General features: G+C 38.2%; 2 protein-coding genes across 6 annotated transcripts in view; both read right to left on the bottom strand.

The window, feature by feature from the left end:
* Positions 1-12,257, bottom strand: part of LHFPL2 (LHFPL tetraspan subfamily member 2) — a 219,719-nt gene that overhangs the window by 159,001 nt on the left and 48,461 nt on the right. Inside the window, exons 1-3 of one of the 5 annotated variants that reach the window (XM_065550068.1) lie at positions 5,899-6,126; positions 1,879-2,013; positions 1,223-1,300 (exon numbers count right to left, since the gene is read on the bottom strand). The exons of 1 other annotated variant lie outside the window; for it this stretch is intronic. The gene's annotated coding sequence lies outside the window, so the exon portion shown is untranslated. Of the gene's footprint in view, positions 1-1,222; positions 1,301-1,878; positions 2,014-5,898; positions 6,127-12,257 lie in introns of those variants that run through there. 3 more of the 5 variants (XM_065550072.1, XM_065550069.1, XM_065550070.1) reach the window with 3 other exon arrangements.
* AP3B1 (adaptor related protein complex 3 subunit beta 1) overlaps positions 1-12,257 on the bottom strand; it is a 580,418-nt gene that overhangs the window by 565,916 nt on the left and 2,245 nt on the right. The gene's annotated exons all lie outside the window — the stretch shown is intronic.

The raw sequence follows: 12,257 nt of genomic DNA, 5'->3' as shown, positions 1-12,257 counted from the left end.
TTTAGTCCTTTGTTCAGAGCTTTGTAGAAAAGCTACTCCAGAGGTAAGAAGCAGGAATGAAGACAAAATGGAAATGATGCAGCTGCCTTTTATATTCTTTTGCCATGAGGCCTGTACATCCTGTGTCTCAAACACAAGCTTCACTGCACATGGAAAAGCCTTAGAGTTCTTTGTCCTTAGGCATGCCCCTACATGGCTTGCTGACTCATCAGGTGTAGCCCCTGACTTTATCAATGAGTTTATTGTACAGCTGATGTCCCATGATGGGCCATCAAGCTGGCTTAGTGCTGATGCCATTTGGTCAAGTGGTGTCACCGAGAAAAACAGCACAAGTTTGAAAATACAGATATGCCAAACATATCTATAACTCACAATATAAAGGTGATGCAAACATATAAACAAGATCATCACATTTTGGCAAATTATAGCATTTTCGTAGATACCTTACATGGCATATCTGGTTAGATTCCTTGCAATATTTTAATGTTGGTGTTAACAATATCATAGAGTGTCTCAATATTTCGTACAGTGTCACAACTCGGTCAGTCACTTTGCTGTGAGAATATAATAGTAAATGAAATAATGAATGGCTCTTTTGGGTAATGCTGATTGCCAATTTGGTTCCTGAACCACTGATATCTGAGTGATATTGATCTACAGTAATATGATAAAGGAGACTGCTTTAAAGATGATGAAGAAAGGAAAGATCCCTTGAAGCCTCTTCAGTATTTGCTTAGTGCATTTATGGCCTTTGCAAAGTCTTACCACTTAACTACAGCACTAAATTCCTAAGGGAAGGCAAGAAATACACACTCTAAGGGCACACTTCCTTAGTTGAAGTGTTTTGGTTAAGTAATGTGTTTACACTGCACCAAACAGCTTTTTTAAGTTCAAGGACTCTACCCAGTTTTGCAAAATAAACACGTTACAGTATTCAGTCAAAAGGATATCTGCAAATTAAAAATATTTTACTGGTTCAACACAATGTTAATGGAATTCCATTTGTTTCCTGTTTTAATTTTAAGAAAGGTTTTTCTGATAAACGCACATTTGCTGTTTTTATTCCCACATATTATGGAAGAGATCAAGGAATTCTCTTTGCCAGACCCTATTCTGAATGAATGATGGAAATACTATTCATGGACTTATTTGCTGTACAAATTAGTTGATTAAGGACTATTGATAGATACATAATATTAATTTTAAGAGTAAAATTACTTACTCTAATGCACGGTGTTTTCATATTCCTTCCATTCACCAATCCATGTACAGACATGCCATCACAGCCCAGAGGATTTGGCTACATGTACCAAAAGAGGAAAACAAAAAGACTATAGTTGTCTACATACAAGCCTTGTCTACATGGAGAAGTTGCACTAATTTAAGTAAAACTGGTTTAAAATGCTAGTTAGTTAAATCAGTGTAAGTCCCTGTGGTTATACCACTGGTTAAATTTGTTTAGTTTGCACCTACACTTTTTGCAACACAACCAATAAAAAACAGGTTTAAAGAGTATCACACACAGGTTTGAATCTGTTTAACAAAGTGCTTTAAAAATCATACCTTTACTTAAATCAGTGCAAATTTAAGTGTGGACAAGGCCTGAAAAATCTGTCGGTCTTCCACACATTCCCTTAATCACAGTCAAGATACAAATAGATCACCACCTTAGAGACTGTGTCCAGCAGTATGCGGGAAAACGAGGAACCCCTACATCACACAATATCTAAAATGATGTTCCTGAAGGCATCAGTGGCAGAGATCAGCCAGTCCAGTCTGAAGTGACAAAATTGTAAAACCACTTAGAACTGTCTCTAAACAGTAGAATCTAAGAAAACAGAAGACTAACGAGCTTGAGAGGGTTTAGGGTTAATATACCTTTTGAAGGAGAAAAGAGAAAAAACTGCTTGCAAAGGAGAGAGTTCCAGTTGTATCTCAGAATGAGTGACCGCGATCTTTTGCTCCTGATCCTAACAGAGGCAGGCTCCCTACGGTGGTACCAATTATCTATTCCTATAGGAGACAAGGGGAAAAAATATGATTTAAGAAAATACTACTGAGGTTTATGATGTGTTTTGAGTTCAATAGCAAAATACATTTGTCACGCCCACCACCAATAAGCCCTAAATCATAAAAATGTCCCTCTCTACGTTTTGGATGCCATTTCAATGGCCTTGCTTCAGTTTATTTTCCTTTCATTTTTCTGTTACTTGCATCCTTACACATATCTTCCCATCCCCCCATCTCTTTCATAAAAGTTTGAAAGTAAATTTAGTGCTAGAGAAAGGATCTGGCTTGACTAACCTGAAGAGTTCTCAGTCTACCTACTGACTACATACAAACCAGCTGCAGTAATGCTAAGTTTCTCCAGGGCGTCTTGCCAGTGTTCTGGAAGCATCACTACAGCAGGTCAGAGGACAGTTCAGTCTCCATGTTCATTAAAGCCTGGGCCTCTCTCTGCTGAGAGATAGTGTTTTTTGTTATATGGATACATGACCACTAGGGACTAGATCAAGCCAACTAATTTTGTTCAAAGAGACCACTAAACAGTTATCAGATAATAAGCAACTGCGGTTACTGCCAACCTCAGCAGTTTTCAAACCTAGAGATGGAAAGCTCCATATCAGGCTGGCAATCTGGCAGGCCAGTGTGCCAGCATCCCTAGCTGGCGCAATTGTGAAGGCCCGTGCTCAAGAAACCAACTCTTTAAACAGTCTTGCCAATTGCCAGTCTCTAATCTTTTTTCAGGGAAGATTTATTAAGAAGATTGTGGAGAGGCAGCCCTAGCATTTTCTGTAAAAAGCAACAAAGAGTCCTGTGGCACCTTATAGACTAACAGACGTATTGGAGCATAAGCTTTCGTGGGTGAATACGAAGTGGGTATTCACCCACGAAAGCTTATGCTCCAGTACATCTGTTAGTCTACAAGGTGCCAAAGGACTCTTTGTTGCTTTTTACAGATCCAGACTAACACAGCTACCCCTCTGATACTGGACAGCATTTTCTAGGATCCTCAATTTAACTTGTCCCCTTTTGTTACAGATTTTAGGATAGGTCATGGAGACTATGACTGTGTTACATGCTTTTATAGGCAGATGACTGGAGAGGAAAGATGGTTCTCTGGCTAACACACTGGAATAGTCTCAGGAGATTTGAGTTAAACTCCCAGCTCTGCCACAGACTTCCTGTATGACCGTGGGCAACTCATTTAATTTCTCTGTACCTCATTTCCTCAACTGTAAAATGGGGAACGAATAATAGTTCCTTACTCACACTTCTTGTCTGTCTTGTCTATTTAGACTGTAAGGAATTTAGACCAGAAACTGTCTTACTGGTCGTCTCAACAATGCCTAGCACAATGGGGCCTGCCATCTTGGTGGAGGTCTCTAGAGATGGTGCTATAATACAAATTCTGAAGGCTTTTAGCCTATATGTGTGAGGTTGCTAGGACAAACAATCAGGCAGTTTGGGCTGCAATGCTATTGATACATTGATGATACTCAGCTATATCTCCTTTCCATCCAATTCAAGCAATACAGTCTCTTTATTGTCCACATTGTCTGGCTGAAGTTGCAACTTGAATATGAGCTAGTAGTCTATTAATAAGCAGATAGACTGGAACACAAAGAGCTAAAGTCTCATTCTCTACCCCAATCCCAGGTGTGTCTGCATTTCCTTGCTTAATTATTAGACAATAGATCATTCGCCTTCAACCATAGCTATACATTTCCCACATTTCTGATAATCTGGTATGGATTTTACATTTGTACTCTTGATAGGCACTCTGTTTTAATTTAAAAAATAGTGATTATATAGTAATGAAACTGTCATAATACCAATTATTTGTAGTGTATTCTCATCCCAAGAAAATAATTTAACCTATTTCAATATAAACATAATAATGGTGGGAGAGGAAAATGGACTTTCAGTATGGAATGCCACTTTCCAAAACTGCAACCACTAACAATTAAAAAAAAAAAAAAAATCTCAGAAATCACTGCAAACATTTACAGGTACTGAATTTACTATGAAATCTAATCACACTGCACAAATTGGTCAGTTACAAAGTAATGCTAGTTTTGCTGAAAGTAAAAAAGTTTTCAATTGTAAGGATGCTTTCAGATAGTGAAGAAAAACAGATATTTTAGCTAAAAGGAAGTGGAGAAATAAGATGCATTGCATAAAGGAGAAATGTAAGAAGAAAATGAAGGCTACCACAAATGCTATGTGTAAGCAATCAAAATAATGAAAAGGAAAAGAGAATCAGATGACAGTCAAAAGCAATCAAATGATATGAACAGAAGTGGTGGAATAAAGAGGTAATAATTGTATTTAGCTGGAAAATAAAACTGTAAGGGAACAGAAATGGATTAGAAACAGATGAGTTTCATTTAATCTAGGTGGGAATATAAAAAGATCATAAATTCAGTTTGGGTGGTGTTTCTGTAGACAACTGAACATTCTCAATGGGCAGGTCAAAGCAAGGACTTCAGATTTGGCCCAAGATTTCATAAAGTACTTATGATCACATCAAAAAGGAAGAATTGAACTATATTTTAGAAACTTATTCTCATTGCTCTCTTTTGTTGAGTTGTAAATAACATTACACTGTGTTAACTATAAGGTTTGTTGTGGGCAGTAATAATTATGATGTATTTGTACTGCAATAGAGCTCAAAGTCTCAAATTCAGAAACCCCATTGCTCTAGTTACTGTACAAAGACATGAAACCAGACTGATCCCTTGCAAGGATCATCAGCAGGGTTTGAACTCAGGGATTTTAAATCCACAATTCAGACCTCTACTACTTGAGCTACAGTAGTAGGCTACTATCCTCTATGTGGATAATCCACTATAAGGGTATATGCCACACAAGTTCTACTTCGAGCTTTGTCACCAATTTAGTGTGTAACGTTGGGCAAGCAACTTAGCCTCCTTGTGCCTCAGTTTCCTCTTCCATAAAATGGGGATGGATAATGCTTATCCAATTTTTTTAAAAAGTTTTAAAATACTCAGATGGAAAGTCTAGTATTAGTAATAAAGTTGATTCAGACAATATGTCAAATGCCCTTATTTATTTTTAAAAAATCAAGTTTATTTTGTTATAATAATTTTTTGCAACAGATATTTAATTTTGGCCTAATTCTCTGCTACAGATTTTCAAATCCATTCAAACTGACAATGCTAATAACTTTTTTGAAAAGAAAATCAGCATAAATTCCTTGCATTATTGTCATATCCATGGGCCCCTGAAAAGATTAACTCATTATCTGGCATCATTTCTTTCTAGCTTTGTTTTCCTCCTCTCTCTCTCCCCCCCGCCCCCTCCCCCAAAGCTGACTGCTCAAGTACTATGACTGTAATTAAGAATTTATGAGAGCATATCAATGATTCAAAGATTGCAAAAGAAAATCGCCCTACTGTAATGTAACAATAGAGCATTTCTGACCATTTCATCCTTTTTTGAGATAATCTGTGTGCTCCACCATCACAGCCCTAGTCAAACTGCCACTCCTGGACATTCCCCAGGCCACTCTGTTTGGGTCCCACACACTGGGTTTATGTGCTTTTAAGTTTTTCTGAGCCTGAGCAGAGTCCAGGCTCTGACTCTCTAGGGACACTCTTGGGGTGCAGATTCTCTAACACCTATTTGAAAAGCTGAGACCCTGCGGTCCAACTGCGCAGCCCTTCGGACTAGTGCTGGATGCCTTCCAACCTTGTGGGCACTCTAGTTTACAATTTATATCTTCAGAGACATGATAGTTGAAGCAAAAAGATCCAGGCCTTGCACCCGGGCTTCTAAAACTATTTTTCTTCACTGTGGACAGCACAAGAGATACACAAATCTAGGTAAAAAGCAATAAAACATCTATGCTCCATTCCCTGTCAGTTTCCTCACCACTCTTGAGTATTCTCTGGAATTTGGTCAGAGTCCTTTAGGGGTCCAGGATCTCCCTCCTGCAACTCTTGGTTTCTCCTCCGATTTAAGGAGTGTCTCTCTCCAGTGCCAACTGCCTTCAGCCTTGGCAGGTCCTGCAATCAAGAAGTCTCCTTTCCCCGTCCCTTTGCTCCTCTCTCCTGCCCCGATCTTCCTTTGTCTGTCTGACCCACCCAGTCATTGTGTTTTTAAGGGGCTGTCCAAACACCTCATTTATTTATTCCCTCTGCTGGGGAAACTGCATTCCTTCAAACTCCAGCCCTCTGTAGAGAAGTTGGGGAAAACTGGTTTATCTCGGGGGGCAGTTCCCTTTTGTTCTTTCCAAGGGAAGTTCTGATTAGGAGCTGACAATCTTTAACAACCAACCTATTCATAGACAGATGTCCCAGTGCCAGCTCCCTTTCCTTAGCTCAACAGTTTGAACTAGGGATATAGTGAAAGACAGCCATAAGACATAAGGATACAGACAGTTCAGAAAATCAAACTGGATTTCATAAGTTGTACACAGATTCCTCAAATCATCACAGCCATACTGAATACAGAAATATCAACAAACAATTAAAATCTCTTTTCCTAAAGTAAATGGTGCCATAGTAGTTTAAAGATTAAAATAAAGGCAGGGAGAGGTTACATTGCTCTTTTTACTTCTATAAAACTATTATTGTGGTCTCTCTGCTCAAATCTTAAGAAAAACTAGGGGCTGGGCTACAGTCTGAATTTTCTACAACATTGATTTTTAGGTTTCTTAATGTCAAAGGAATTCACTAATAATTCTCAGCTGCATGGGACAATGTTCCCACCAGCCTCTTTGTTACAAATTAATGCAAAGATGGTTGCTCATTCTCTGCCTAAAGGTATCTATCACGCACCATAAACTTCAGTCCTGGGCACTGTGAATCCAGACAGAGCACAGGCTTATCCAAACAATCATGAGAAAATTCTTTACCTTATATTAACTGCAGTGAGGTCTAACCACCTGTGCATTCTTTATAATTAATTATAGTGCACTTTCCCCCCTCACCTCACTAACCTCTTTGGAAGCCTCTGATATGCAGAAAAATGCTCAAATTTGATTAGTTCTCAAGAAAAGAACTCTTTGTTCTTCACTGTAGACAATTCAGCAACAATAATATGTACAACTGCCCTGCCACAGAAGGATTGAGTATCTGTCTTTGTATTAAAAATAATGGCTGTGAACAAAAACAGGTATAACTGACCACTTGCAGGTACGCATGGTACCAAGAACTCATATTCTACTGTTCTTCTTTTAAAGTGACTGGCACATCACGGCAGCAAAGTATAACACTACAGTACAGATTAACTTTGCATTTGTGAAAAACATTTGCAAAATTTTCATTTTGGAAAAAAGTTCTAGATTTAAAGGACATCTAGCAAACACAAAATTGCACTGTACATTCAGAGTAGGATTTTCAGAAGTGTTCAGCGCCAACCTAACTCAATTCCCATTAACTGCAATGGAAGCAAATTTAGGCCATTGTTAAGCACATCTGAAAATGACAGCCTCAAAGCATCAACAATACTTTCACAGGTTTAATTTCACGTGGAGGATGATCTATTGGGTTTGGGGGGGAACAATTTTGTTTGTTTATTTTTTCAAAGAAACCAGCACCCTATGATTTCTAAAAACAAAGACAGTGGGTTTGGATCACCAAAGTTAAACAGGATTTGAGGTAATTACATAAACCAAGTTATTTAAAGTATATGGGACAAGTATTCATTTTCAAAACCACATGCTAATACTCATTGTTCTCATCACCACTCTAGCAGCTTGAACCTGAAATTTGAGTACCTACGAAAAATTAAAGTTTGTTTCCCATTCCTGTAACTCAAAACAGCAACAATAATTTATCAGGCCATTAGTGCATGAAATGCACTAACTGTGTTTAGTTTTACTTGCAGAAGAAAGGGATGCAAAAAATACCCTACACTTTAACCTTAACACTTCATACACACATATTGCCCCCCTCCTACCACAAGCTGTTCTCCAGCAGTGCCTCACAGCACTAAGGACAGGGAAGTGATCCATTGCATCATGGCTCAACATGTTGCCACTGGGCAACTTTTTTCTTCTTTATATAGTACATTAGATTGCATCATCTTTTGGAGGATCCAAGTATGCATTGTTAAAATGGAAGTTTAAATTTTTGTGTTCAGCTGCTAATGGAAAATTATCTAAAATAAACCCTTATATAATAAAAAAAATATTTTGCTATGTGAAATAGTAATTAAAAAACCCATACAGAAGAGTGCCTTGGACTGATCTAAAGCATATAGGCCACATTTCCCTGCATGAACAATGCAATGCAATAAAGAAGAATGTATTACTCCATTTCCCGTAAAACACTGTAGAATAATTTAGCTTAGTATGACATACAGATAGAGGGACTTCTCTGAAACCAGAAATGAACTGATTTATAATCACAACAAATTCGTGATTTTAAACTCTCTAAAACCCTGTTATATCTTTTAAATTGAAGTTTTAAGTTAATTACATTTATTGACCACCACGACCTTTTTAAATGGATTTTTAATATTCTGCAACAGGATTCCATTTAATATCTTCCAAGAAAAGTCAAAACACTTTCACAGTTGTGTTTGTCTATGTTTTAAACTATTTCACCTTTAATATGATTTTTTAAATCAAGAATAGCTATCTGACAGCACTATGTTAGGAATGGAAATGCCCATGAAAATACATGAGATAAAGTTCCCATCAAATAGATGACCATCACTAATAACTACATGAAGGATATCAATGGGAGGAACTAGAGTAATATTATTCTACTGGAGAAAGGGAAAATAGATGTATTAGTTAGATGTATTCAAGTGTGCAGGACCTGATGAAATTCATCCGAGGGTACTTAAGGAACTAGCTGAAGCAATCTCAGAACGGTTAGCAATTATCTTTGAGAACTCTTGGAGGAAGGGTGAGATCCCAGGGGACTGGAGAAGAGCAAAGCTGGTACCTATCTTTAAAAAGAAGGAAAAAACGACAAAGGGAATTATAGACAAGTCATCCTAACTTAGATTCCTGAAAAAATACTGGAACAATTTACTAAACAATTAATTTGTAAGAATGTAGAGGATAACAGGGTTATAAGGAATAGCTAACAAAAAATTGTCAAGAACAAGTTATTCCAAACCAACCTAATTTCCTTCTTTGACAGGGTTACTGGACTAGTGGATGGGGGGAGGAAGTGGTAGAAGTGATATATCTTCACTTTAGTAAGGTTTTTGACACAGACCCACATGACATTCTCATTAGGAAACTTGGGAAATGTGGTCTATATGAAATTACTATCAGGTGGGTGCAAAAAGTAGTTATCAAAGGTTTCGCTGTCAAACTGGGAGAACATATCTAGTGAGGTCCTACAGGAGTCAGCCCTCTGTCTAGTATTATTCAATATTTTCATTAATGACTCAGATAATGGAGTGGTGAGTATGCTTATAAAGTCTGCAAATGGCCCCACGCTGGATGGCATTGCAAGCACTTTGAAGGACGGGACTAGAATTCAAAACAACCATGACAAATTGGACAATTGGTCTGAAATCAACAAGGTTAAATTCAATAAAGACAAGTGCAAAGAAGGGGAAAAAAATCAAATGCTCAACAACAAAAGGGTGAATAACTGGCTAGGTGGTAGTACTGCTGAAAAGAATCTGGAGATTATAGTGGATCACAGATTGAATGACAGTCAACAACGTGACGCAACTATGAAAAAGGCTAATACACTCAGGTGTGCAAAAACAGGAGATTGTGCTTAATTTGTGCCAGGCCTTGCCGGGGCTGAGCCCCGGCACCTCTAGGCTTGGCAGTTCATAGCCCTGGCACCTCTAGGTTTTAATCCTGGCAAGTGACCTACACATCAGGCTGCAGAGGAGGGAGAAGACACCCTCCGCCCCAAGGTCCTTGGCAATCTGATCTGGGGGGAAATTCCTTCCTGACCCTGAATATGGTGGTCAGTTAGACACTGAGCATGTGTGAAAGATGTACCAGCCATGCACAAAGACAGAGAATTCTCAGTACCATATCAGAGCATCAGGCCACTGCATACCTGGTCCCATCTCCAGCTGTGACCATCTAGGATTCTTCAGAGGAAGAAGATTTTAAAAAACAAACCCAAATCCAGAATACATTGTGGGAGAAGGAGAGAAATTTCCTTCCTGATCCCTACAGATGGCCAAATGAAGCCCTTAAGCATGAGATTTAGGAATATAAGACATGAATCAGGTGGGGCCCTAGGACTGCTGAGTCCAGTCACCCTCACCACGGTCATACAACTTGTGTCATAAAATCCAACTAATAAATTTATCAAGCTCTTTCTTAAAACTCATTTGATTGTTTGCCCTCACAATTCCTATTGGGCCTCAGTCATCTGATGGTTAGAAACCTTCTAATTACCAGCCTAAACTTCTTCTTGACTAATTTATATCTATTTGTTCTTGTGCCAGCATTGTCTTTTAGCTTAAATATCTCTTCTCCCTCCCTTATGTTTTACCTCCCTGCTGTGTTTTGGGGAGCAATCATACTCCTCTCCCCCAGCCTTCATTTTGCTAACTTCGTTTTGTTAATGACTCTGACTAATATGTTAGATGGAAGTGCAACAAAATTACACTCCTACAGGATTTTAAAAAGTTAGTGTTTGGTAGTCTTCAAAGGGGGTTAGTTCTCAGGAGAAGACACTGCTTTTCTTTGTCCAAAGCCTGGAATAATTTAATATTTATGTGTTTGAGAGAAACAGATAAAATGTTTGAATTAAATCAAAAGATTGTAGAAGCAAACTTTTTATTGAAAATACGTGTGTGTGTGTGTCTATGTATGTGTGTGTGTGTGTATTCCTCCTCTATTTCTATTCTCTATCTTTCCTTCTCATTACTTGTTTTTCTACCATCATTGTTTTCTGTCTTCCTCCTTGTCCGCCGCCCCTTCTCTCTTGGTTCCTTGGGAATGGGGATAAGAGAGGGCTATAGCTCAACTCTTGGCAGATCGCAGTATGCTGGTGGTGACATTTCTAGCGGACAGAACCGTGCTGACACTCCTCAGAAATGTTAGCATCCATCTTGAATGGATTTAAGTGATAACTGTTTTTTTAAAGTTGAAAAATGAAAGATCAGCAGTTACTCCGATAGTCACTTATGCGTCTTTCTCTTAGGTGTAGAGTCAATGACCGGAGGGTTTTAGACATTTACTGTCAAGGTTGGTAGACTGTCAGTTTTCTTACGTTTGCAGAAGGGAAGATGACACAATCATTGTCATTTCATACTTCAAGAGGCACATATTTATAAACCTGTCTACTGGTGGGTATTGAGGAACCAGATGTGCAAATTACTCTGAAACTGACTGTAATCAAATCTGCATACACAGACTAGTTTTCCAGAAAAAATAAACCTGTGTACTATAGAAGTTAAGATTTTCCAGATGGGACTAGGCTGAAGGAGGTTACATTTTAAGCCTACCCACCATGGATGTGTGTTCTTTCTAATGTATTTTTATACCGAATCCCCCAGATTATAAGCAAGTTGTCTATTTAAAGATTAAATATGGATACTTACAAATTTTTGATACAAAAAATATAACTTTATTCACGAGTAGAACTTTGATTCTGAGCATCTGTTATAGATACATAAAACTGCTGAAGACAAAACAATAGTGGAAAAACAATTTAACATGTGATGGCCAAAAATAGTTTAAGCAACATTATCAGGGGCTTTTGAGTACAACTGTTTTAAATTTCTGTGGGAATACAAGCAGTGTCATTGTCAAATTTATTGAATTTTGTAAGGGTCCCAACCATAGATTTCTCTAGGCTGAATTTCTGCCTGGAGAATAGTACACTATTCTTTGTCCTTTAATGACTGAGTTCTGTAACTCCTCATTTTCTTCCACTTTCCTCAGATGTGAGCTGTAAAGAATATAGAATAAACAGTGTTCTGGTTTCAACAGACATCAGGAGTCTGAGAATATAACAGCAAGAAAGCAGACACTGATTCTGGTGTTACAAGGAACATCTGTCTGTGTTTTCAAAGAGCTGCCGGTTTATCAGTTAGAGCAGGGTTTGACTATCTGGGGATTGTATGAAATTGTTGTGTCTATATTGTAGCTGCTATTGTTCGCCTGCTGTGAAAGTGACAGATGCAGGTGCTCACTCTGAAAGAGTACTGGTAAATTTGCAATTTTTGCCTGGCTTGTGCTTTTAGAATTCGTGCATAATAGAGCTTGCTCCAGTATTTAAAAAAAAAAAAAAACCCAAACAAAACATATGGGGACCAGTCTGTGTCCCGAGACCATCAAATAATAG

The sequence above is a fragment of the Chrysemys picta genome, chromosome 6, assembly GCF_011386835.1.
Source record: "Chrysemys picta bellii isolate R12L10 chromosome 6, ASM1138683v2, whole genome shotgun sequence".
Lineage (NCBI taxonomy): Eukaryota > Metazoa > Chordata > Testudines > Emydidae > Chrysemys > Chrysemys picta.
Note: the sequence above shows the minus strand (reverse complement) of the source record. Positions and strands in the feature narration are given on the sequence as shown.